At 38.3% G+C, this 23,274-nt stretch overlaps 1 long non-coding RNA gene across 1 annotated transcript in view; it reads right to left on the bottom strand.

Annotated features, from left to right (window-relative positions):
* Nucleotides 1-8,036: 8,036 nt before the first annotated feature.
* The window catches only part of LOC123647252, a 40,840-nt gene continuing 25,602 nt past the window's right edge, over nucleotides 8,037-23,274 (bottom strand). The window contains exons 2-3 of the long non-coding RNA XR_006738174.1: nucleotides 9,148-9,210; nucleotides 8,037-8,128 (exon numbers count right to left, since the gene is read on the bottom strand). This is a non-coding gene — a long non-coding RNA (uncharacterized LOC123647252). The remainder of the gene's footprint in view (nucleotides 8,129-9,147; nucleotides 9,211-23,274) is intronic.

Consider the following 23,274-nt stretch of genomic DNA (forward strand, 5'->3'; position numbering starts at 1 on the left):
CTGACATTAACACCAGTGCTACAGTTACTAAATGAGAAAACTGGGCTCACTAAGATCAGCTCTTTAATGTTCAATACATCTACTGATGGAAAAGCCTTTGTGACTCAGTGGAACAAAGGAAATGCAGTTTTAAAAACAGACCTTTTGAATAAAGGACAACGGTAGCCACGAAGACAGTCCAAATGTGCCTCTGCAGCATCTGATTGAGTGAGACGGTGAATTTTGCAAATTAGGTATCTAAGACTTGGTCAATCTGGGATCATTTGCCTCCTTTCCTAAAATATGATTTGCTGTTGTCAGAAAATGACTTCAGTAGCCATATATAGAAAGACCCATAAGTTATTGCCATTATTGACAGCTTGAGCATTCTATAGTTTTTTTTCAAAAAAATTGATAATTTCTCTACATTTCAATAACCTTGTCAGAAGAATTCCATTGCACTAGCCATTCCAAAATGAAGTTAAGATCATCTCACCTTAAAGTCCTGCTCCAAGCTCTATCTTCTTTTCCATCACTGTAAGCCCTAATTCTCTACCTAATATATGTATATGTATAAACTACATAGACTCTAAACTCTACCCTTCCTACCTACAAAATTAAAATGTAAAATATGAGTTTAAATACATAACTAAGCTCCTCCTCCCTAATGAACAATAATGTTGGTCCTTTTTTCAAGTAAGTTCAATTTAATACACATTATTTTTTTATTCTTATGGCTCAGCTACACTAAGGGTATTTAGGGCCAAATACACTAAGATGAATAAGCCATGAACCCTATCCTCGAAGATGTCACTAGAAAGTAAGACTTATATGATATCTCTACTTTATGAAATGTATTAATAGATGGCCTATCAGTTCATAATGTTCCCATCTTTCTTTCAAGACCTATATTTCCCATTTTTCTCTAAGGTTGTCTATGACTATATCACTCCACAGAACATCATTGTTCTGGCCACTGGTTTTGGTACTTTTTTAAAAAAAAAATTAGAATCAGATTAATAAAGCAGAAAGTAACCTGAGATCATTGATTCCAGCCTCCTGTTATATAGGTGAAAAAAATAAATGAAGTCTTTCTCATTCTGATAACACAGAGGATTGAGGAAACATAATCACATTCCTGTTAAGCTATATAGAAATGTATGATAAAATAGAACAAAAAAGTGTTCCATACATAGCCTGCCTCTAAAGAAAGACAGAGGAAGCCCTAAGGCCAATAGGAGAGAGGAATTTATTCCAGCAGGAACAGTACACTCCGAGTAACACTGCCACAGTTCTTAGAGCTTCTGGACCTCACAACTGGTCAGATCTCTGGCTGCCTCGGGCCCTTCTCCGCCACTGTGGGCCGAGGTGGTCACTGTCAGTAGTGGCCACAGAGGCTAACATCTCCTTCAAGAAAACTGCTGGCAACTTCGTTGACCATCAGCCCCAGCTATCCCTTTGGGAGTCATACTTTCCGTAGCTGTCCCTAGCCCATGCCTGAGCATCACATGGAGGGCTAGAGCCAACCCATTCCTACCTGACACCGAACTCCCCCAACCAACAGCCTTGGGTTGAGGAGTCCCCATCAGTATGGCGGATATTTTCTCAGAACTGTGCTGGGGTCTGAGACTCTTCCTCTTCAAGCCTCCCTTTCCTCTCTTCTTTCACAGGTGTCAAACTTGTGGTGATATCACAAGACTCTCCCTGCCACATCCTACTCCTTCCCCCTGGATCCTTCAGAGCCACTTTCCAAAATAAATCTCCTTCAAATCTAATCTCATCTCAATATCTGCTCCTTGGAGGACCCAAACTGACACCCAAGCAGAGCCCATCGTTAATGTGGTACACTACATCTATTGAGAACTGGGGAAGCTCCATGCTAGACAAACTTCCAGACATGGGCACAAGAAGACCTGCAAACAATGATGTCCATTACAGCATGGTCTGAAATAGCAGAAAATCAGAAACAACCTAAATGTTCAAACATAGAGAAAGGGCAATTTTGAGGTATATTTATTTAATGGTCGAACAAATAAAAAGAATAAATAGAACTACAGGCATCAACATGGATGAATCTTGTCAACCTAATGTTAAGTGAACAAAAGAAGTTGAAAAATACTGAAACGATACAGCAAAATTTGTTTAAATTTAAAAATACATAAATAGCATTCTATATCATTTTTGAAAATTATAGAATTTGGGTAGCAAGAATACACATCAACTTCAGGAGAGTGGTTATCTCTGGGTTAAGAAGGAGAGAAAATACGACAGGGTAGATTTCAAGTCTATGTAATATTTTATTCTTTTTATCTAAAGGGTAACAACTGTTCAATTTCATTGGTGAATACAAAGGGGGTTGTTATAGTATTCTCTGTATTTTTCTATGTGTTTGCAATATTTCCAGATTTTTCAAATGAAATAAAATAAATATTTCTTAAAAGAAAAGAAGCTGAGGCCCAAAGAAATGAAATGACATGCGCAAGTTGACATATTCAGTTAATGGCAGAGCAGATGGTGGCTCCGGGACTGGCCTCTGGCCACCACATTACACTGCCTCTGGTGTCATGTGAATATCTAAGAGGGAAGACTATGGTCAACGTGTCTTTTTTTTTTTTTTTTCTTCACAGTGATTGGTACCATCCTGGGTGCAAGAAAGCATTTAAAATGTACTAGATAAATTGAACAACAAACATCCAACCTCTAATGCAAAATTATTTTATCACTGAAATAAGACTCCGAGAGAAGAGACCACTTGCTTCGGTCTGACTGCTAAATGTTCAGAAATGTATGGGACATGCATTCCACAGGGTCCTTTGGGCCCAATTCTTGGCCCAGATCTTGTCCAGGAGCACCCAAAAAGGTGTGTCAGACATTAATGCAACCAATCTGAGGACAGTTAAAGTGTACCTATAAACGTATAGATGATTTTAGAGAGCTTACATTCCTCCTCTGAAGATTCACATACGTAAGAGTCCCGCTGCTGGCTGTACTCAGGAACCCCTTTGTTCAGAATCTGGGAGATTTAACTGGCTCCACTGTCTATATTCCAATGATGAGGCAGGCTCCTTCTTCTCCTAAACAGAATGTGGACCATATACTGACTCTCTCATGGTCCTCTAGAGTCCGAATGAAGATTCTCAGTGCCTGCTGTCAAGAGCTATCCAATATACAATAGAGGCAAGGCCAATAGCAGCCAAAGCAAAGCACATTTAGATATTTTAAAACTAAAATATAAATGGGCTAAAATCACAAACAGAAAAGAACAATTAGGATGCAACATCTATTAGGGTCCTTTTTATGTATTTCATTGTGAAAGGCAATTATTTTTCTAACTTCAGTAAAACCTAACGCCTTTCTACTAATTTGGATTATGTGGGAATTTGAGGTGAGTATGTCCTTGAGGGTAAGCTTTGTCTTTTTCATCAGTATATTTTTAAAAGCTGGCAAAGTGCTTGGCACATTATTAATGTTTGTTGATTGAATGAAAGGATGAATAAATGAATATAAGCGAAATTAAGACATATTTCTTACTGACAGACACTAATGACTAAAAAAGGCTTCCAACAAATGAGCAGAGTTGACAATTAAAGTGTAAATAGGAATATAATGAATGTTCTAATTGATCTTCCCTGCTTTAAAATGTAGCCAGAATTTTTTAACCTTGAGATACAATGCTCAGCAAATTAGTAGACTGTCCTTGTGTGAAAATCTCTTTAATCAATCTAATAGTTAGTTTGTCTACTCAACGATAGACTTTAAGACCTCTGCCAAATTAGTGTTTTGTTTTGTTAGTCTTAACAAGAGTTATGTCTTAATAACAGATTCATATATATAAGTTTAGCTTAGCACTTTAGACTTCCGTGAAAATAAAGAACATATGTCAAATTAAAAAAACAAAACAAAACTCTTCAAAGGTAATAAAGCTGGAAGGTAAAATAAAACTCTCATTCTTTCTTGATGATTCTACCTCCAAGAAAACAATAAACCCTTAATGTCTGAATCAGGTTTTAACAAGATGTTTTTTTAAAATTGATTTTTTTCTCTTTAGTTCTGCAGAGGCCTCAAGATAATGGATGCTAAACATTCCTTCAACCCACTGAGAAGTTTGATACCAATTATATAAGGCTTGTTAAGAGGTGGTATGTAACAGAGAATGGAGGCTGAAAGGGAAACTGGAACTTAAAAGAGTTTTCTTCTTTTGGAGTGTACCTTCAGTGAGAAAATAATTTTGCATTAGAAGTTGAATGTTCGTTGTTCAATTTTATCTAGTACATTATAAATGCTTTCTTGCACCCATGATGGTACCAATCACTGTGAAGGATAAAGAAGACACATTGACCATAGTCTTCCCTATTAGATAGCACATGACAACAGAGGTAGTGTAATGTGGTGGCCAGATGGCCAGTCCCAGAGCCACCATGGAAGAGATGGAGACAGAGCTCAGCAGGGCCACCTTCCCTCCTTCAGGCCGTCACCTCCTGCAGACTTACGTTAAAAGAGATGAAAAGCCTCAACTACAACTATTATTAAGGTTATTACATAAAAGTAGACATTTTAATGGCCAAAATAAAACCTCTCAGGTGACTAGAAGAGCACAAAGAATCTCTCATTATCTGACAGTAATCAAAAAAGACAATGCACCATTCCTGGAATTTATCCAGGGACAGAAAAGAATTTGTCCCACTGAGCAGGTTGGAAGAAGGGGGAAAGATTAAAGCTGTCTCATGATCCCGCTGTAGGAGTTCTGTTTGTTCACTACCACAAAATTACTTTCCCACATGAAGATTCCACTAAGTTTTGTTTTCTAGTCTTCATGATAGGTATTCGGAGAAGGAATGAGAGAGCAGTCACACTTAATTGTTTGATGTCCATGTGGTTCAGCAGGAAGAAGAGCGAGAGCCAGGTCATGAAAGACTCTGTCCTGTCTCTCCAGCCCCGACCTGCTGCAGCCCAGACCCCGACTGACTGACTCAGGCAGGTGAACAGTAGTGGGAATTGATTTTGCTGCCTTGAGTTCAGTTCCAGCTGATGCTGGAGTCACTCTTCGCCCCCGCCAGACTTCACCATGATTTCTCCTAATGCCCCCTTCAAACTGACCAGTTTGTTTTCTAAGGGTATAATGGTAACCTGCTTTCCCACACTAGACAGACCTGGACCCTCTGTCCCACACGCCCTGCCATGAGCCAGGGTCACCCTCCCCATAGACTAATCTCCTAGGCTCTCTCCAATGTCACCACCTGACAACAAGTTCTATCCACCATCTGTGCTTCCTCTGCTCTGCCCCGCTGACCAGACTCAACACCCACCCACATCAGGCCTGGCTGTGCCACACCCGCAGGGAGGGATCTCAGCCCTGTCCTGGTTCTGACTTCAGTCTCAACCCGACAATTTTTGCTGTTGGTGTCCCAATGTGCCTTGCGGTTGAACCCATAGAAAGTTGGAATGAAAAAAAGAATTTGGAGGGATTCATCTACAACTACTTCTTGCTGGGAAAAGCGGTGCAACCATTATAGAAGAAAGGTGGGCGGGAAAAACTGGGGCCTTAGAAAGTAGCCTTCTGTTATCATATAGGACTAGAAAAGTAGCCACAAAGTGTTCCTAATGTTACTCGGTGGTTATCATTTCAAATCAGACTCAGACCAGAAAGATGCCAGGATAATCATGAAATACGAGGCACATCACTGCCGAGTCCCAGTTAGTTCCAAATGTGTTCATTTATTCATTTGCAGTAACAGCCTCAGAAATCAGTGGAGTGGTCTCTAGGAAATAAAGGAGGAAAATAATTTTCCAACTCTCATAGTCAGAGGGCTAATTCTAATTTCAAAAGGAACACTAACTTGCTTAAAGTACCATAAAAAGAGAGAGAAAGAGAGAGACGGAGAGAGTGGAAATTCCATCCTGCTTTAATCACTGGCCCCTGCAAGTTTCCTTAATGATTTCCAGCTGCCTCCATTTAGGCTGTTGCTTTGACAGAACTTTCATACAAACTTGGAACATTTAATGTATAAAAAAAAAAAATTTTTTTTTTTTTTTACTCTGCCCTCCACTGCATTCTAACCAAAAGCAGATTTCTCTTGGATTATGTAAGAATATGATGAGCTGGAAGGGGCTGGAGCAGAGCAGGGAGTCTGCCTCTGCTTTCTGCAGTCTCCACAAACCGTTCCACAAGAGGCACAAAGGAAAATGTGAAAACCCAAGCAGAGGCTCACAGCCCCGCAGAAAGCCAAAATACGCTTTTCACTTCAACATACTACTGCATTCTGAAGTGAAGAGAGACTACTCAGAATTAAGCTAGCACAAAATGATTATGTCCCAATTCTAACATAGTTAAAAATGTTAAACGTACTTGTCTGTGTATGTGCTTGTGTGTGTGTATGTGTGTGTGTGTGTGTGTGTGTGTTTGTGTGTGTGTGTGCAGTAAGTTAGTATGGAAATATTTATGGTCAAAATTGTGCTGACCAAATAGTCTATGTCTCTAAGTTATCCATTTCTTTGCATGGGGCAGGGAGCAGAGAACAATGGAAACATAGATATACAGTATCACAAAAGATGAGATATTAACACTTGAATAAGGCACTTTATTACAAATCATAAGCTTGCAGTTATAAGCCCCTTTAGGGTCATAATTTCCTTTCCAACAGTGTTGTATGCAGCAAAGAGTGACCACTTCTTAGTATTCTTTGTCTTCCCCCACAACCTCTAGTAATATTAATAGCATCTCATATATGGTAGGTCTTCAACGGAGGCATGTTAAAGTGAATAAAGTGAAGCTTTCAGACACTGATGTTAATTAAGCAGTAGGATATGTGGAAAAAGAAAACTGCTTGCAAGTAGATGAATTAATAGATTATTTCATCTTCGTGATCTCATGAATTTATGATTTATTCAGATGTCGTTTTCCATATAAAGATAAGTCTTATATTTTTGCTAATAGGGCAAAAAGGAACTTTTGTTGGTCTTTATGTTATTCTCTTAAAAACTATCCCAGACTACTGAAAATCGACTCTCCTTTTGAAAAAAAAGCGTTCTACAAACTAATCTATTATTTCTTGTCTACTAGGTCAGTAAGGAAATACTCTATATATCTACCCCAAATCCTATATGTTGCAAACTGAACTCTTTGAGGAGAGGGGGTTCCTAACAATATTAATAAATGAATAATAATTTCCTATTTAAAATCCAGAAAAAGGTATAAAGAAGATACAGGAAATAATAGCTAAGTAAGTCTTTGAGTCCCTTCTCATCCTTATCTTCATTCATTTTGAAAAATATTTTTGAGTACCTACAGTGGAGCAGATGTTGAAAATCCCATAGATTTTTCTCATAAATTTTATTTTCCATCATGTAGGGACATTTTGAGGCTCTACCTAAAAAGGCCCTAGGGATGATAATCTGGTTGGTTGGAAAGGATCCCAATTTTGTCCTCAAGCTTCACGTGAATATCAAGCACACTGTTTTACTTACATTGCTTCTTTATTTGGGGATTGTACAGGGTTGAATTCTCTCACGTTGCTTGGTGCTGTCCCTGTTAAGAGCCTTGTTTTATTAGTAACACATTTTTGAGCTTTAATTCTGAATCTTTCCAAGTTCTCCATTATTATTCTCAAATTCTAGTGTCACAAACTGTACAGAGGGACCCTAATGTGGGCAAACACAGAGCTGAAAGCAAACTCATCAGTTTACAGTTGCTGAATTTTGCCTATATATAAGCTCCAGTAATTGTGCTTACTTTTTAAACAATTTCACTATTCTTTTGATTCCTTATGACTAATTTCAGGAGACTATCACCACAGGCAATCACTTATTTTCAAAAAAGTGTTCTGCAATGAAAGCAATCAATAATATGGAATATGAGTATGTTATATCTGAGCCTGCCTTCCTTTTGCTCATTCTTTCTATACATTTCTACTCCTGCCATTTCTTATTTAATATATATTTAATAAAATATTATTAAAAACATTCCTGCGACACATTATTATTTTTTTCTTTCATGGTCTATGTGTCTTACCTTCTTTACCAGATTATAAATTTCTTAGTTGTAATGATGGTGCCTGGTTCTTGTTTGCATCCTGCTGGCCAGCATCTGGCACACAGAAAACATTGACAACGGTTTGTTGAGTGAATGAATGAAAGCATTGAACCTTGAACCCTGGAAAAAAAGTATAAAATAAATCTTCAAAACTTTAATAAATTGATTCAAAAACTGTTTCAGATAAGCTATTAGCAAGTCCTCAAGTCTAACACTTCTAGAAGGCCCACTAGGGAGGGTCAACATAACCTGGTAAGAGTGTAAACACAGCTGTTGTTCTCTCCAGGATATGATTAGTTTTGATTTATTGCACATGTCCACCTGCAAGGCTTCTCAGAGCAACAGAGTCATAATCTCCAAAGTCACCTAGTGACAAGTGAGTCCCTCAGCTCCATTGCTCACCTGGATCAGCAGCTCTCATTTATCTATCGGGCAGCTCAGAACTGCTCCTAGCCTCAAGGCCTGGAAACTCAGACTTTGACAAATCAAATAGGCAATAATTTACAATGTAAGTATCTTTTATAGAATAGTGAGTTATTTCTCTTCTTCTTCATCTTTTTTCCTCACAAAATAAAACCCTGGAATTTTAGGCCAGGTGTAGATTTATAGTCAGTTTTTCTTCTTAACAGGATATGTCCATTATCACCTCATTGGTCACAAGGAAGATGAGGCAGGAAGTTGAAAGGGTCCAAATAAACATATCAACATTTCCCCCCAAAAGACTCAAAGTACATGGGTTAGCTGCATATGGCAACGAGCTGAAGATTCCAGAAGAGAGCAGGGAACACTCAATCTTGAAACGCAGGTAGCTATGTAAAATATTAATAAGAAGGAAAGACAGAATAATCCACAAGGAAAGCTGTGCTCCCTGAGGAGTTAAAATGCTAAATCCTGAGATACTAAATTTTAACTAGGCTTTAAATCTGATGAAGTTATCTTATGCACCCATAATTTACCTCTGCAGTGAGATTTGTGCTTGTTTCAAATAAAATGGACAAGACCTGATACGTGCAGAGAATGTCATAAATGAAAAGCAGGCTGAACTATGTGATTCCCCAGTGGAAAAAGGGAGAGATGCATGTAGTTATCCTACACAAACAACACCATTTAACAACTCAGGGTTCCTGGATCAAACATACCTAGCAATTAATGTTCTCACCAACAGAGAAAGGTTGTCCCCTTTCATCCTCTCTTAGCAGTCTCTGCAAAGAGAAGGAAGCATTTCAAAATTCTGCGTACCCACAGGTATAAAATATGCACGCCCACCCCACAGAAGGTAGAAGCAGCTACTGCTTTTGAGGTTTCACATGACAATTTTTCTCCATTACACAATACTACTACTTAACTGATTCTATGTATTTGGAAGCAAATTTTCTTTGGTGAAGACCATTGAATTAGGAATTAAAACTTGTGTTCAAGTCTTAGCTCAATCTCTTACTAAATGAGTGATTTTTAGTAAATTACGTAAGATCTCTTGATTTTTTTCAACAATAAAATAGGGGGTTAATGATACTTGCCTTAATCACCTTCCATACTGTTAAGAGAATCAAATGAGATGCGGTATTTAAATGTGCTTTGTAAACTCTACAGTATTATGCAAATATAAGATACTAATTGAACACATTTGATAACATAAATGCCTTTCATAGGAATTTTTCTATAGTCCTCTAAGATGGAAAACTGCTTTAAATCTTTCCTATAACAAGAGAGTGTATAAATAAATGACTATGATACATAAAAAGCTTTCTTATGACTACAAACCACCTGTACCTACTAAAAACAGCTACCAAAATTATAGAAATAAGCAAATTCTTCCAGATAGTTCCCTCCTCTTGCTTCATTGAGCTTTGGGGAAATATTTTTTAAGTTCCAGTCTATTCCTCTTAACTGGTTTCTGATGTACATATGAAGGATAACTCTCTCGATGCTCACTCTTTCCAGAAAGTATTTACTTAGAGAAAATTAGAATTTAATTTATACTGGATGATCAATACAGACCTTTATGCATGCAATACATCTAATACACCGCAGCCAGATTAATTTCCCTAGTCAGTGATTAATTGCCTACTCTGTCCCTGGCGCAGGAGAAGGTGCCTGGAATACAACAGAAAGCACACTGGGCAGAGTCCCTGCCCTCCTAAATGTCAAATCCATAGTCTCATTTCAGAGCTCATCTTTCTCAACCCCTGTGACATTTGATTTTGTTGCCAATTTGCCTTCCTGCAGCTTTCTTCTCTCTCGATTTTGAAGACATTATTATTCTTGCTTAATGTGGCAGACACCATTGGCTGAGCACTCCAATCTGGATTTCCAACCCTTTTCCTCATCACCTTCCAGCTATCGGGAGTGATGTGACATAGTTCTGACCAATTGGATGTAAAATGAAATCTACCCTAATGTTCCTGCAATGTGTAGTCAGCACTCCTCCTTCTTCCTCATTCCTTCCTTTAACATGTAGGTATGATGACTAGCGCTGTAGCCGCCAACCTGCAACCCTGGGGAAAGATCAAGAGACTGGCAAAAATCGGGGCTGATGTTGGTGATCTGTTTAAGCAGTCCCCATAACTCTTCATGTTCAGACTTCTTGCTTTGTGAAATAAACAAACAAACAAGCAAAAAAAAAATCCCATTTGTTCAAGCCACCATGGTCAGGTTTTCTATTTCTTGCAGCCACATACATGTCTAATTGACACTTCCAGTTTCCCTTTTCTTCTGCCCAATATTTATTTCCTCCAGAAACTTCACAATTTTCTCTGTCTGTTCTTTAAAGGTCAATTTTTAGCTCTCTTCCACGTATTCTCCCTGGGAAATCTCAATTTGCCTATTCCATTTGTTCTTTCATTAAGTTATTCAGCAAATAGAGATTTACAGAGACTACCATATTCCAGGTGCTGCTCTGAGCATGACAGATAGAGGAGTGAATGGGGAAGCTTCTGCCTTCACGGCAGTTACAGTGTGGGAGAAAAATACAACCAGCTAAGTCTCCCAGTCGAAATCAGCACATCCTGCTAGATATTTTCATAGCATCCTGTGGTTTTCCTTCATATATAATATATTTTTAGTTATATATTTGGTGGTGGTATTTATTTTACATCTTTCTCTTCCACTAGAAAGTAAAGGAGTAATTAAGTCTTTTTATAACCGTCCTATATTCAGTATCTCACAGGTTATCTAGCACATATTATGTGCTCAGCAAATACATGTTGAAATTTCATGACTTCTCTAGACTTTTGATTCAAATTACCTTCTGAGCATCTCTACCTTAATATTCTTCAGGGGCTTCAAGACCAAAGATCCATAGTAAATTAATTATATTTGCACTGAATTTCCATTCCCAGTTCATGGCATCACCAGAGATCAAAGTCAGAAACCTCCAAATCATTCTTACCATTGGCTCTTCCATTCCCCCTCATATCCAACTGGTATCCAAATCCTCCCAATTCTACCAACCTACTATTCCTCCACCCTCCTCTTCATCCTAGTTAGTACTGATCATCTTTCTTTACTGCAGGCCCTCATTATACTTGCATTACTACAATATTACTAATACAGCAGATTGCTCATTCATCTTCCTGTGTATTTAAATCATCTCATTATTAATGATCTTCAACTAATGAAGTATTGTACCCATTTACAGATCAGAAAAACTAAGGTTTCAAGAATTTAAGTAACTTATTCCAGGTCACCCAATTAATAGTAGCAGATACGGAATTTACACTGGTCTATATTCCTAACCAGGAGGTGTGGGAGAGAACTTCTAGACTGCAGGATGACAAAAAAGCCCCAATCCAGCCACCGTAAATTATAAAGGTGTGTTTATACATGGATCACTCTCAGATCTCTGTGTACTTCTTGAGAACAGATAAAAAGTCGCCCTCATTTCATTCCTCCCCATCTTCTATCTCTTTCCCACCATATTATCTGCTCCATTAGAGGCTATCAACTGATTTTTGAGATAAGGGGGGAAGAGGAAGGAAAGATAAAGAAGGAAGGACTCAACAAGGGAAAGAAAAGGAAGAGGATTCAAGGTAGTAAGACAAGCGAAAAAAGAGACAAAACCAGAAAACTTAACTCACTTGGTTTATACTCTTGTTCAGAAATTATGCCTTTGCAAAATGTGTTGGCTAGAATTTTGGCTGATGTTTTACTTAGTTCAGCACAGGGAAAATTTTGACTTGGCTTTTTCCCCCAGGAACATTTATGAAGAGTTAAGAGTTATATTAAGATGTGAAGTAAAGAGTCACTGCACATATACCCTTACTCAAAGTAAAAGTTAGCAGCTAAGTGCCACCAAGTAAATCACCTCTCCTCTAAAAGCTCTGCCCTCTCTCCTTCAAAATTACAGTCTAAAAAGCCAGATTGATTTGTCACTTTTTTTTTTCTCACCATTTTGTGCTTTAAGAGTAATTTGGGACTGTATTTAGGGCTGTAATTTCTCCTCTGTAGCAACTAAAAGCCTTTCAATCTGATAATTAACCTACCGTGCCATTTCACCCAAATAATCTTCTAGAAATTTACCAATGTACCCCCAAAACTTTTCAGGCTGGTTTTGCCTCGGCACCACTAAATCACTCGGTATCATGTTTCCCATAGGCAGTGACTGAAATGAAATGTGCATACTATGTAATTGGAAAAAGATTCTGTCTTATCTGCCTCAGCTCTTCTTCCTTGTTGGAAAGGCAGAGGGAAAGAAGGCAGCAAGAACACCTTCCTGCTGACAGCTTAGAAAGCAAGCTATCATCTCAGAGCCACATCAGCAGGGGCAGGCGGAGTTCCCTGAAAGCTTTTGACAGGGCCCTTCGACCTCAAGACCTTCCTCACAGTCCCTTGATACTGAACCAGAAGAGTTTCAGTAAAGCGATATGGCATGCAATTCCAACACACATCTTAAGTGCCCCCTACTCACTGGCTCTATTCCTTTGCTCTTGTTCGGCTTTTCCCCCCAGATTTTTACCTCCAGCCAAAGTGCCACATGTGCAGGGAAGGAACACATTCTGTTTTTATTTTTTTATGTGCTTTCATAATCCTTGCAATAAAACATATTAAAATGAGAATCTTCCTCATTAGGCTGGGGTTTATATGGGAGATGATTTAAAATTTTATAAATTTATAATCACTTTTATTTTTAGTTCTCTATTATTCAGAATTTAATTGTTCAATTCATGAAATAATAATAGCTTGCACTCATTGTGCCTTCCATGTGTCAGGCACTGATCTAAGTGCCTGATATACATTAATTTTGCCCTCAAAACTATCCTATAAGGTGAGTGCTCTTATTACCACTTCTGTCTTTATAGATAAGATAAGTGAAACACGAAGGGTTAAATCACCTGCTTAGGTCATCAGCTAGTAGGTGATACCCATACCATCAATGTGTCCTTCCATCTCTGTTCCCTTTAGGACCATTGTATCCATGTATTCTTTTAGAGAATGTGTACCTTTAGAGAATGTTATCAATATATAGATGAGATGCCATGAGGCATATCCCAAAACTGTGGAACTAAGGGAAATAAAGTGGGTTCTGAGAATCCTTCAGAGCATGTAGTAGAAGCAGTCAGTGCTCCCGGACCATCCACGGATGCCTTACTTTGCCAGCTTTCCTTGAAGTTGGATGGAGCCATGTCACTAGATCTGGGCAATGGTCTTTGAGCAGAAATAAAGCCAAGTAAAAACAGTATACTAGGAAGACAGAGCGTTCCACTGTATCAAACGCCACTGATAGGACAGATAAGGTGGGAATTGAGAATGGACTGTGGCAGCAGTCCCCAACCTTTTTGGCACCAGAAAGTGTTTTCATGGAAGACAGTTTTTCCACGGACCAGAGATGGGAGGAGGATGGTTTGGGGATGATTCAACCACATTATATTTATTGTGCACTTTATTTCTATTATTATTACATTGTAATATAATATATAATATATAATGAAATAATTATACAACTCACCATAGGCTAGGGACCCCTGGATTATGGGATTTAGTAATATGGAAGCCATTGTTGACCATGATAAGAACAGTTTTTCTATAAAAATTTATTAGAAACACCCCTGAATCAGAACAAGAAACTAGTTCACTAGTGAATATAGAATTTTAGTATATGAAAGTTTGTCAATGATTGACATAGAGTTAGAAAGCCTACATCCTCTCCTTCAAACCTATGCTGCTTTCTTACCTAACCTACCAGAAGCCTGGTTTGCTTTTCCTGTTCCATTACATATCCACATACATATATGTATAGGTCAAGTTGTCATAAATTAAACTTTTGGCCCAAATTCTTTACTTTCCTACAGTAGTGCTACACATCCATACCTTTGTCATCATCTCATGGTAAGCAGAGTGTACTTTAGAATCCCTTAACTTTGGATTTTGTCATATGATTTACTTTGGCTAATTAGACATTAGCAAAGACAATCTGAGCAAAAGCACTGAAATTTGCTTCAGCAATTGGATTTGCCCTTCTGTGCATGTACATAGCCCCGCGTTAGTCTACATATCTAGAGAGTTCACTGGCCTCATATAAACACACAAAGCTACCTGAATCCTGGAGCCAAGCCCAGCCTACGTAAGCCAAACTGCAGTCCACCTGTAGAGACCTAAGTGAGAAATAAATGACTTTTTTGTTAGAAGTCAATGAGGTTTTTAGTGATTGGTATATGGCATTATTGTGAATACAACTAACTGGGACACAATTTGAGGTAGAAATATTTCAAACATCCTTAAAAAATAAGGCACACAGTTCTGCCTGGACACTTCTGTAATTACAAGCTTCAGAGTGATCCCAAAATGCCATAAAGCCACTCCACTCAATACCCACATCCACACGGTAAAGTTGGTTCACTCTCCTTTTAAAACTTCAGAGATTTTAAGAACTGAAAGGGACCTGAGTAGTCATGTCCATCCACCTCTTTTCACATCTGAGAACAACCAGGAGGGAAATGATATGTCAAACATCACATTACTAATCACAGAGAACAGCAATTGGAAGCCAGATTCCTGACTGTTACTTCAGTACTATTTCTACTGTGTCGCACTGCCTGTCCTAATTCCAAACTGAGGACTGTCAGGTTGAAGCTATATTCAGAAACAAGAAATCTAGGATTCAACATGATAAACACTCATTCTCTTGTCACCTACAGTATCCTCTTTCCCTTTTTCTAAGCCCCTTTATCTGCAGTGTCTGAACTACTACCACTATCATAAACACACACACACACACACACACACACACACACACACACAGAGTCTTGAATTTAGTCTTTAGTTTTTGATTTGACTATGATTCTACATCCTTCAAAAATCTCTGTTCCATCAATAATTAGCATACATGTTTAAAATTTTTCATTAGAAGGTGTTATAAAAAGCGGTGTGCCCAAAAGAATCACAAAGTTATTGAGCTAACAACTTCATTTTACAGGAAATGAAATTGAGCCCTAGAAAGGTAAGATGACTTGCCCTAGGTCATACAAATGGATAGCAGGAAACAATCCTTACTTCTCTGTAGACTCCTGACTTTTCTATTAATACCTCCCAAACCCTACCAATTAAATCCAGCAATATATGTATATTTGTGCCTTGTTGATTCTTAACCTCATTACTTCAGGAGAAACTAATTTTACATTATTTTTCAATATATTGTTTCTATACACATCTCTTTCTAGAATGAAAATAGAAGTTTTCATAGTAGAATTTAATTCAAATGGGATTTCAAAAGTCAATGTGACATTAACTCTTTTACAAAGACCATCTCTCAAGAGGACAGTGGAGATAGCAGTCTTTTCACTGGTGGGTTTTGAAACAAAAAGGCATTTTATATACTTAAAATGCATCTTTCATCTTCCCATCTGTAGAGTTCGATAATTTCAAAAACAACTCATTAATTCTTTCTTACCTCTTGTCTCCTTAGAAAAGAAGAAAAAAAAAACACTCAAAGGCTAAATCATTTGCCAAAGGTTAAACAGAAAATCACCAGCTTAGCACATTGCCTCTAAAAGGTCTTGGTATGAAATTCTACCTATAGTACTACTAATAATAACTCCCACAAAACTAGCATTCACTGAAGTTATATTGTATTCTACACACCATATATGATTTTATATGCATTAACTTATTCTATGATGATGGTAGTCTTAGTACATAATATTATCCTCATTTTAGAGATGAGGAAGATGAATCTTATAGGAGTTAAACAACTTTTCCAAGGTGACACAGCAGAATGAACATGCCCAATTTCTGGCAAAGAAGTCACGTCTCCAAAGTATTACCAGATCAGGGGAAGGAAAAGATCTTGACTACAGCATTGAAATAGTGAACAAAATGGTTTCCGAGGTTTTCATGGTGGATTGTTACAGGTACATGTATCTATTTGTTCAGAGGACTGTGAATCTGTTCGGGTTTGAGCTACTTCATGAAGGTAAATTAAAAATTAGTCTTTAATGTTAGAAGTCAGGATGGCGGTTTCCTGTAGAGAGAAAGGAGGGTTCATGACTGGGAGGCAAACACTAGGGCTCTTCTTCAGTGCTAGTGGTGTTCAATACCCTGTTGGAGGGGATCATTATATAGGTGTGCTTCTTTTGTCAATATTCATTGAGGTGGACATATGATTTGTGCAGTTTTCCATGTGTATGTCATATATCATTAAAGTTTATTTAAAATTAACTTTTGAAAATGTCTAAAAACATATTTGGAATAGATATACTGTATACCTCTGAGAAAGCTGTTTACATTTACCTGCTGTGAAACAAGCAAGGCAGTGTAACACGTTACGGTTATGGACTTTGAAGATCATAGGTCTTATTCATTTTCATCCCAGTTAAGGATTTCTAAGCCTCACTATTCCTGCCTATAAAAATAGAGGTACTGAGATCAATGAGGTCTAGTATAATATTAGCTATGTTCTTTGTTATTTCATCCTCTAATGAAGGTTTCTGTTTGACTTGTGTGTTAGTCCAAAAAACTGACAATAAGATGTAATTGAATATGCAATAGATTTTTGGGGGGAAACATCAGAGGGGGCCTGGAGAGATGTCCAGCGGCAACATAAGTGTGAACCTTGCAAAGGCGAGAGGACAAGGTGCATAGAAACAGACTATATTTCAAAAGAACCAGGTTTGAGGAGAATGAGAAATAATGAATTCAGGGTTTTTTTTTTTGGGTTTTTTTGTTTTTTTTGAGACAGAGTCTCACTTTGTTGCCCAGGCTAGAGTGCCGTGGCATCAGCCTAGCTCACAGCAACCTCAAACTCCTGGGCTCAAGCAATCCTCCTGCCTCAGCCTCCCAAGTAGCTGGGGCTACAGGCATGCACCACCATGCCCGGCTAATTTTTTCTATATATTTTTAGCTGTCCAGCTAATTTCTTTTTTTTTTTTTTTTTTGTTTCAGCTTATTATGGGGGTACAAAAGTTTAGGTTATGTATATTGCCCATGACCCCCGGCCCCGAGTCAGAGCTTCAAGCGTGTCCATTCCCCAGACAGTGAGCATCGCACTCATTATGTAGGTATGGGGTCTCGCTCTTGCTCAGGCTGGTCTCAAACTCCTGAGCTCAAACGATCCACCCACCTCAGCCTCCCAGAGTGCTGGGATTATAGGCGTGAGCCACCGTGCCCGGCCATGAATTCAGTTTTGACGTAATGATCTTGAGGTGTTCTTTAGACATCAACCTTGAGACGTCAAAGGGAGATGTGAGTCGTAGGTATGCCAGAGTTGTATGTTTGAGAGTCACCTGCAAATGGGCAGTAATGGAAGCCAAAGGCATAACGAGAAAGCATGAGGACAGAGCCCCAAATGAAAACAGAAAAGGGCCTCAAGCATTGAGGAATTCTGATATTTGAAGTCAGGAGAAAGAAGGATGAGCCTGCAAAGATAACAAGTCAACAAAGAGATAGGAAAAAAGGCAAAAAAGAATTGTGTCCAGGCAGTCAAGGGAAATAAGAAATGATCAACAGTGACAAATGCTGCAGGAAGGCCAAGTAAGAAGAGACCTGGAAATGTTCATCGGGTTTAGAGACAGGGAGGCCTTTGTTGATTTTAATAAGAATGATTACATTTCAGTAATGGGGACAAGCCAATCCTCCTATATGATGAAGGAGGGGAGGCAAGGAGGGAGACAGAGATAGATAGTGTTCAAATCTGAAGTGCAAGTAAATAGATTGGCCTTGGGAAGGATGCAAACAGCTCCTCTATTAAGCAGGAGGAAAGGAGAATAGATGAGATATAGATAAAGGCAGTGACAGAAGTTTGGAAATGGGAAGATGAGAGATCTCAGTCTTATCTAATAGCTTCCATTTTCTCTTAAAAATATTATCTTCTGAGAGCAACGGAAAAGGTGGAGAAGTTGGAGGATTACAGAGAACAAAGTTTGCAAAAATCTTTTCATAAAGCGAGGGTGGAAATTGAACAAAACATGCAGCAAGTTAAAAGGCCCATTTGCTGTTGTTGAGTATACATTTAGAGTAGATCCAATGAGTCCTGAGTACATCCAATGTCACCATGAACTGTTAGATACAACCACAAGAAGGGCAGATTGTTGGGTTGATCTGGGGCTGGCTTTATGCCAGATGGGGGCAATGAAAAGCCAAAGGGGAATGTATTAATGATACTAGCCATAGTGTTACTATACTGGTCACAGTGTTACAGTGAAATAATAGTGCATGATGGACTCATGGTTGAGTAAATAAAGAAAAGGAATAATGGATTGAGAGAATGCTAGGAATCATGGAGAAAACCCTAGAACCTGAACGTTTTGACCTCTAACATTAAACAGCTCTTCCAAAATCAATGGGTTTGGTCCTCAAGAAAAAGCATGTTACACATCTTACATTTGAAATATTAACTACATTTATGTTAGCAAACACAAACAAAAAAATTCCCTTGCCTTCATTAAGAGTATATTCTAGGGAAGTGGACCTAACAATATTTGTCATAGAGAAATACTACCCAATAAAAATATAATGTGAGCCATATATGTAATTTTTAATTTTCTAAAGTCACATTAAAAAAAGTAAAAATAAATAGATAGGCTTGCCAGATTTTTTTTAAAACCAGGAAAATATTTATACTAAAAAATTATTCCTGTTTATCTAAAATCCATATGTCAAGTTAATAAATCTTAAGTGAAATAAATATTAAGACTGTTTCTTGTGCTTCATTTCAACATATAACCAAAACAAAAACTGACATATTTTAATTTTTAATTAATTAAAAGTAAATAAAATTAATTCAGTTTCTCATTCACACCGGCCACATTTCAAGTGCTCAGTAGCTACATGTGGCTAGTGGCTACTGTACTGGGCAGCATAGTTTTAGACTATAAACACCTGAAGTCATAGATTGATGTTCACCTCTGTAAAATCCCAATTGACTAACAATATCAAGCCTCCCTAATTACCACCAACAGAAGGAGATACATTTGAACAGAAATGATGTACAAAAAGATAGATAATAATGAGCAGAGAAGTACTATACATATTAAGCAAAAGAGGCTTCTAGAAACCCAAGAAATTATACCCTTTGGACAGAAACTTATATGGGAAAATAGTACTTAGAGAAACAGTTTCATAACCAACTGGAATCTAATTAAATATATATATGTGTACACATATATATAGTGTACCACAGCAATATATACAGAGAAGAAATGTGTCTTTTAAGGAAATTTCTATCCCGACATGCTCCAGACTTTTTTTTCTGTATTTTATATGAAGCTTGATTCCTAATATGAATATATATGCCATAGAAACAGCACCAGAAACTCCATCTCTGTAAAGACTGCAAGGACAAGTTCTCCCTAAAAATTTCACAGAGCAAAGACTTGTGAAGTTGGGTATCTCTGACAAGCATGACTATTTTCTCTAAATTCTCTCAGGGTGTTTTTAGTTTTCCAAAGTAAAAGCAACCTGGAAATTATTGACTTTATGGTGGAGACCCAGAAGAAGAGTAATGGCAGGTGGAAAGCTCTCAAAAAGAAGTCCGAAGCTGTCCCTTTCCTCAGGGAAAACAATCTGAGTCTGACTGCAATACAGTCATTTTTTCCCTGCCATTCTTTCTACCTGCAGAAGCTGTGCTCTCCCAGAGCATTTATCAGACAGCTCTTCTCAGTTAGCAGAGAGAGCTCTGCAAGAATTCTAACTCTGCAATATGATCCATCTTGGAGGGAGGAAAATATAATGAAAAGGGAAGGGGAGATAATTCTTGTATTGATGTTTACATTTCCCAGACCATATAAAACTATCATTTAAAACTAATTGCTCACAAGACCAGGATCTCACTGAGAAAATGTTGCTTTGTTCAGAAAGGAGACTGACCTGGAGCCCCTTTGATTTGGAGACACTGTTTTAATTATTCTTCTGTCTTCACTTCTCAGATGAACCCCCTTTAATGGTTCCATTTATAAAAAGTTCTCCTCCTTTGAATTTTCAGTCTGCTGGAGTTTAGAACTCATTATATCATTTTTAATTAGTAAAGAGGTTAAAATTTCTGAACTGCCAAAACAATGATTTTTTTTTCCCACTCTACTAATGGATTTTTTTCCTATGACAATTACAGGACAAATTTCTAAAGCTTGAATCTACCTGTAGTGGTAAGGTTAATGTCCCAGGTTGTGTGGGAGGATGGTATAAAAATTTTAATGATCTTACAGTGGCTGGGTAATGCTTGAACATTGGAAGGATGACAGCCAAGGTACACTACTCACTGGTAGTTGATTAAGGCATGAACTCAGGAGCAATACCTGAAAAAAGGGATCACTATTTAGTGAAAAATCACTTACTTCCACTACTTAGAAGAGAACTGACAAGTTACTACTTCTTGAATATATTCAGCACATAATGATAACTCTTCTTATCCCTTTCTTTTCCTCCTTAATCTCCTAAACCAGTGTAACAACCCTACAGGAAGATAACATGGTCTAGCAAGGAATTAGAGTCCTGGCTGGAAAAAAATTCCACTGCCCTTTATCCTAAAAATAATGACTACCAATTCTGTCTTACAGCTACAAAACTGTTAGAAGACAATTCTCTGTGGGTTTCACATTTTTGCACATTTTGCAAGAGAAGCACTAAATTGCTTTTTTATTCGGAACTATATTTTCAAGGATGTTTGTACAGTGAACAGCCTTAAAAGAAAAAGATGCTATCTTCCCCCCGGAACAAAGGGCAGGCATTCCTATCATCCAGTCAAGTAAAGATAATGCTTTCCTGTAAGCAAATACAAGAACACTTACTTTCCAGTGTAGAATATTTGAGTTCACTGAACTCAGGGTTCCTCTCCTGGAATGTAACTCACCTCATGTGCAGATGTCATCTGGCCCTTTTTTGCATCACTCTGTGGTGCTTAAAGAACTGGCAAAAAAATGCTTATATTCTGACCATTGCTATTACTATAAGTAATAAACAATTTTTTGTCTCTTACCTGGGAGTCTTGTGTCTTTTTTTTTTTTTTTTTTTTTTTTTTTTGAGACAGAGTCTTGCTCTGTTGCCTGGGCTAGAGTGCTATGGCATCAGCCTAGCTCACAGCAACCTCAAGCCCCCCAGGGCTCAAGCCATCTTCCTACCTCAGCCTCCAGAGTAGCTGGGAATACAGGCACATGCCACCACACCTGGCCAATTTTTTCTATTTTTAGTAGAGACAGGATCTCACTCTTGCTCAGGCTGGTCTTCAATTCCTGAGTTCAAGCAATCCTACCGCCTCGGCCTCCCAGAGTGCTAGGATTACAGGCGTGAGCCACCATGCCCAGCTGAGTCTTGTGTCTTCTACTAGTATCCAGGGCAAAAATCCCAAACCCTTCATGGTTCTTAATAAGAATCAACTAGGGACAGTTGCATAGAGATAGACTTTTACCACTCAAATGCCTGCTCCTGAAAGTCTTTCAAGCTAAGGCTGCTGGAGAGGGCTAGAAAGAGGGCTTTCTAGAGCACAGATTCTCAACTAGTTGCAGCACACTGGGGTACTGCAAGCTCTCCCTCAGTATAGAGTTGTGGCTTAATGTGTAAAATGTATTTTTGTTGCAGCTGAGGACGTGTACCATTATGATGATGTCCACCAGACAAAATGCTGAGCTGACCCGACCATGCAGTATATTATGGAGTATACCTTTTTGAGGGTAAGAGATGAGGAGTTAAACTCAATCCAGTATGAAAGAAAGGCTGAGCATTTGCTGGAACGTGTGAGTTTCTTGCTTACTGAATGTAAAAGTATTATCAAAACCTTCGAAAACTTGTTTCAAATAAGGTCTGAAGCTGAAGGGTGACAAGCTGGGATGTGGGGTAATTTCAGAACTTTTTGTTTAGTTTTCCAAAGTTTTCTCTTTTTTTTAAACTGCTATTCACCTTTTCATCTTTTCAAGTTTGCTACCCACCCCCACCTAGAATTCAAAAGTGTGCTACAAAACACAAATGACACAAGCCACAGATCTGCAGTGTTTCCAGCCATGTATTGGGTTGGGGTTGCCAAGCCCAGAATTCCCAAGAAAATCCCTTGTGAAGTTGATTCCCATAGGAATTTATAGGTCAGAACCAGGTCTAAACACAGAGCTGAGCAGAACAAATAGTACTTACTTGGCATCATCATTCTAAAAGCAGCAGGAAAAACCTTCTCTTCAACCCTCTAAATTCCCCTCTAATTCTCAAAACTAGTTCAGCCTAAGTATATGAAGATATTTAAAAATGTATTTCTCCGAGGTCAGCTCCAGACCTCATATATAAAGCATTACCAGTTATACCTAAGGGGTAACAGACACATGACTAGAGAGAGACAGTCCTTGCCAGAGGGAGACCTGCAGGAGAAGGTCTTGTACCTCTGGAGAGAAATCCCAAGACAGGAGAGGGATTGCACAGACCACAGGTAAGAAGAAACATGGTGCAAGAAGACCCAAAGACAAATGGGCTTGACTGAGCCCATTCCTGCCCTGCCCTACGAAGTTATGCAGCGAACACTAAAGGTGGTGAACTCCCTGGGTGTCAGTTAGAACACATCGCTGCTATCAGACATTTTTGTTTCCTCCCTAATAGTAATGTCAAACAACAAACAAAACAAAACCAAAAAATCCAGCCTCTGGGTCCATGAAGTCATACAGGGTGAGCTATAGGAAGTGACCTCTTCTGACATTAGCTGGAGAAAAAAGAAAAGTGATTTCTCTTAGGAATAACTTCATTCTTCACCTTTGCTTAAAAGTAAGGAAACAAAAATATATTTTAATTTAGGCGAATGTGCTAGTTGACTACTTGCTACGTTTATAATTTTACCTTGTAAAGGAAAACCCTGCTGTCTTTCTACG

The sequence above is a fragment of the Lemur catta genome, chromosome 11 (assembly GCF_020740605.2).
Source record: "Lemur catta isolate mLemCat1 chromosome 11, mLemCat1.pri, whole genome shotgun sequence".
NCBI lineage: Eukaryota > Metazoa > Chordata > Mammalia > Primates > Lemuridae > Lemur > Lemur catta.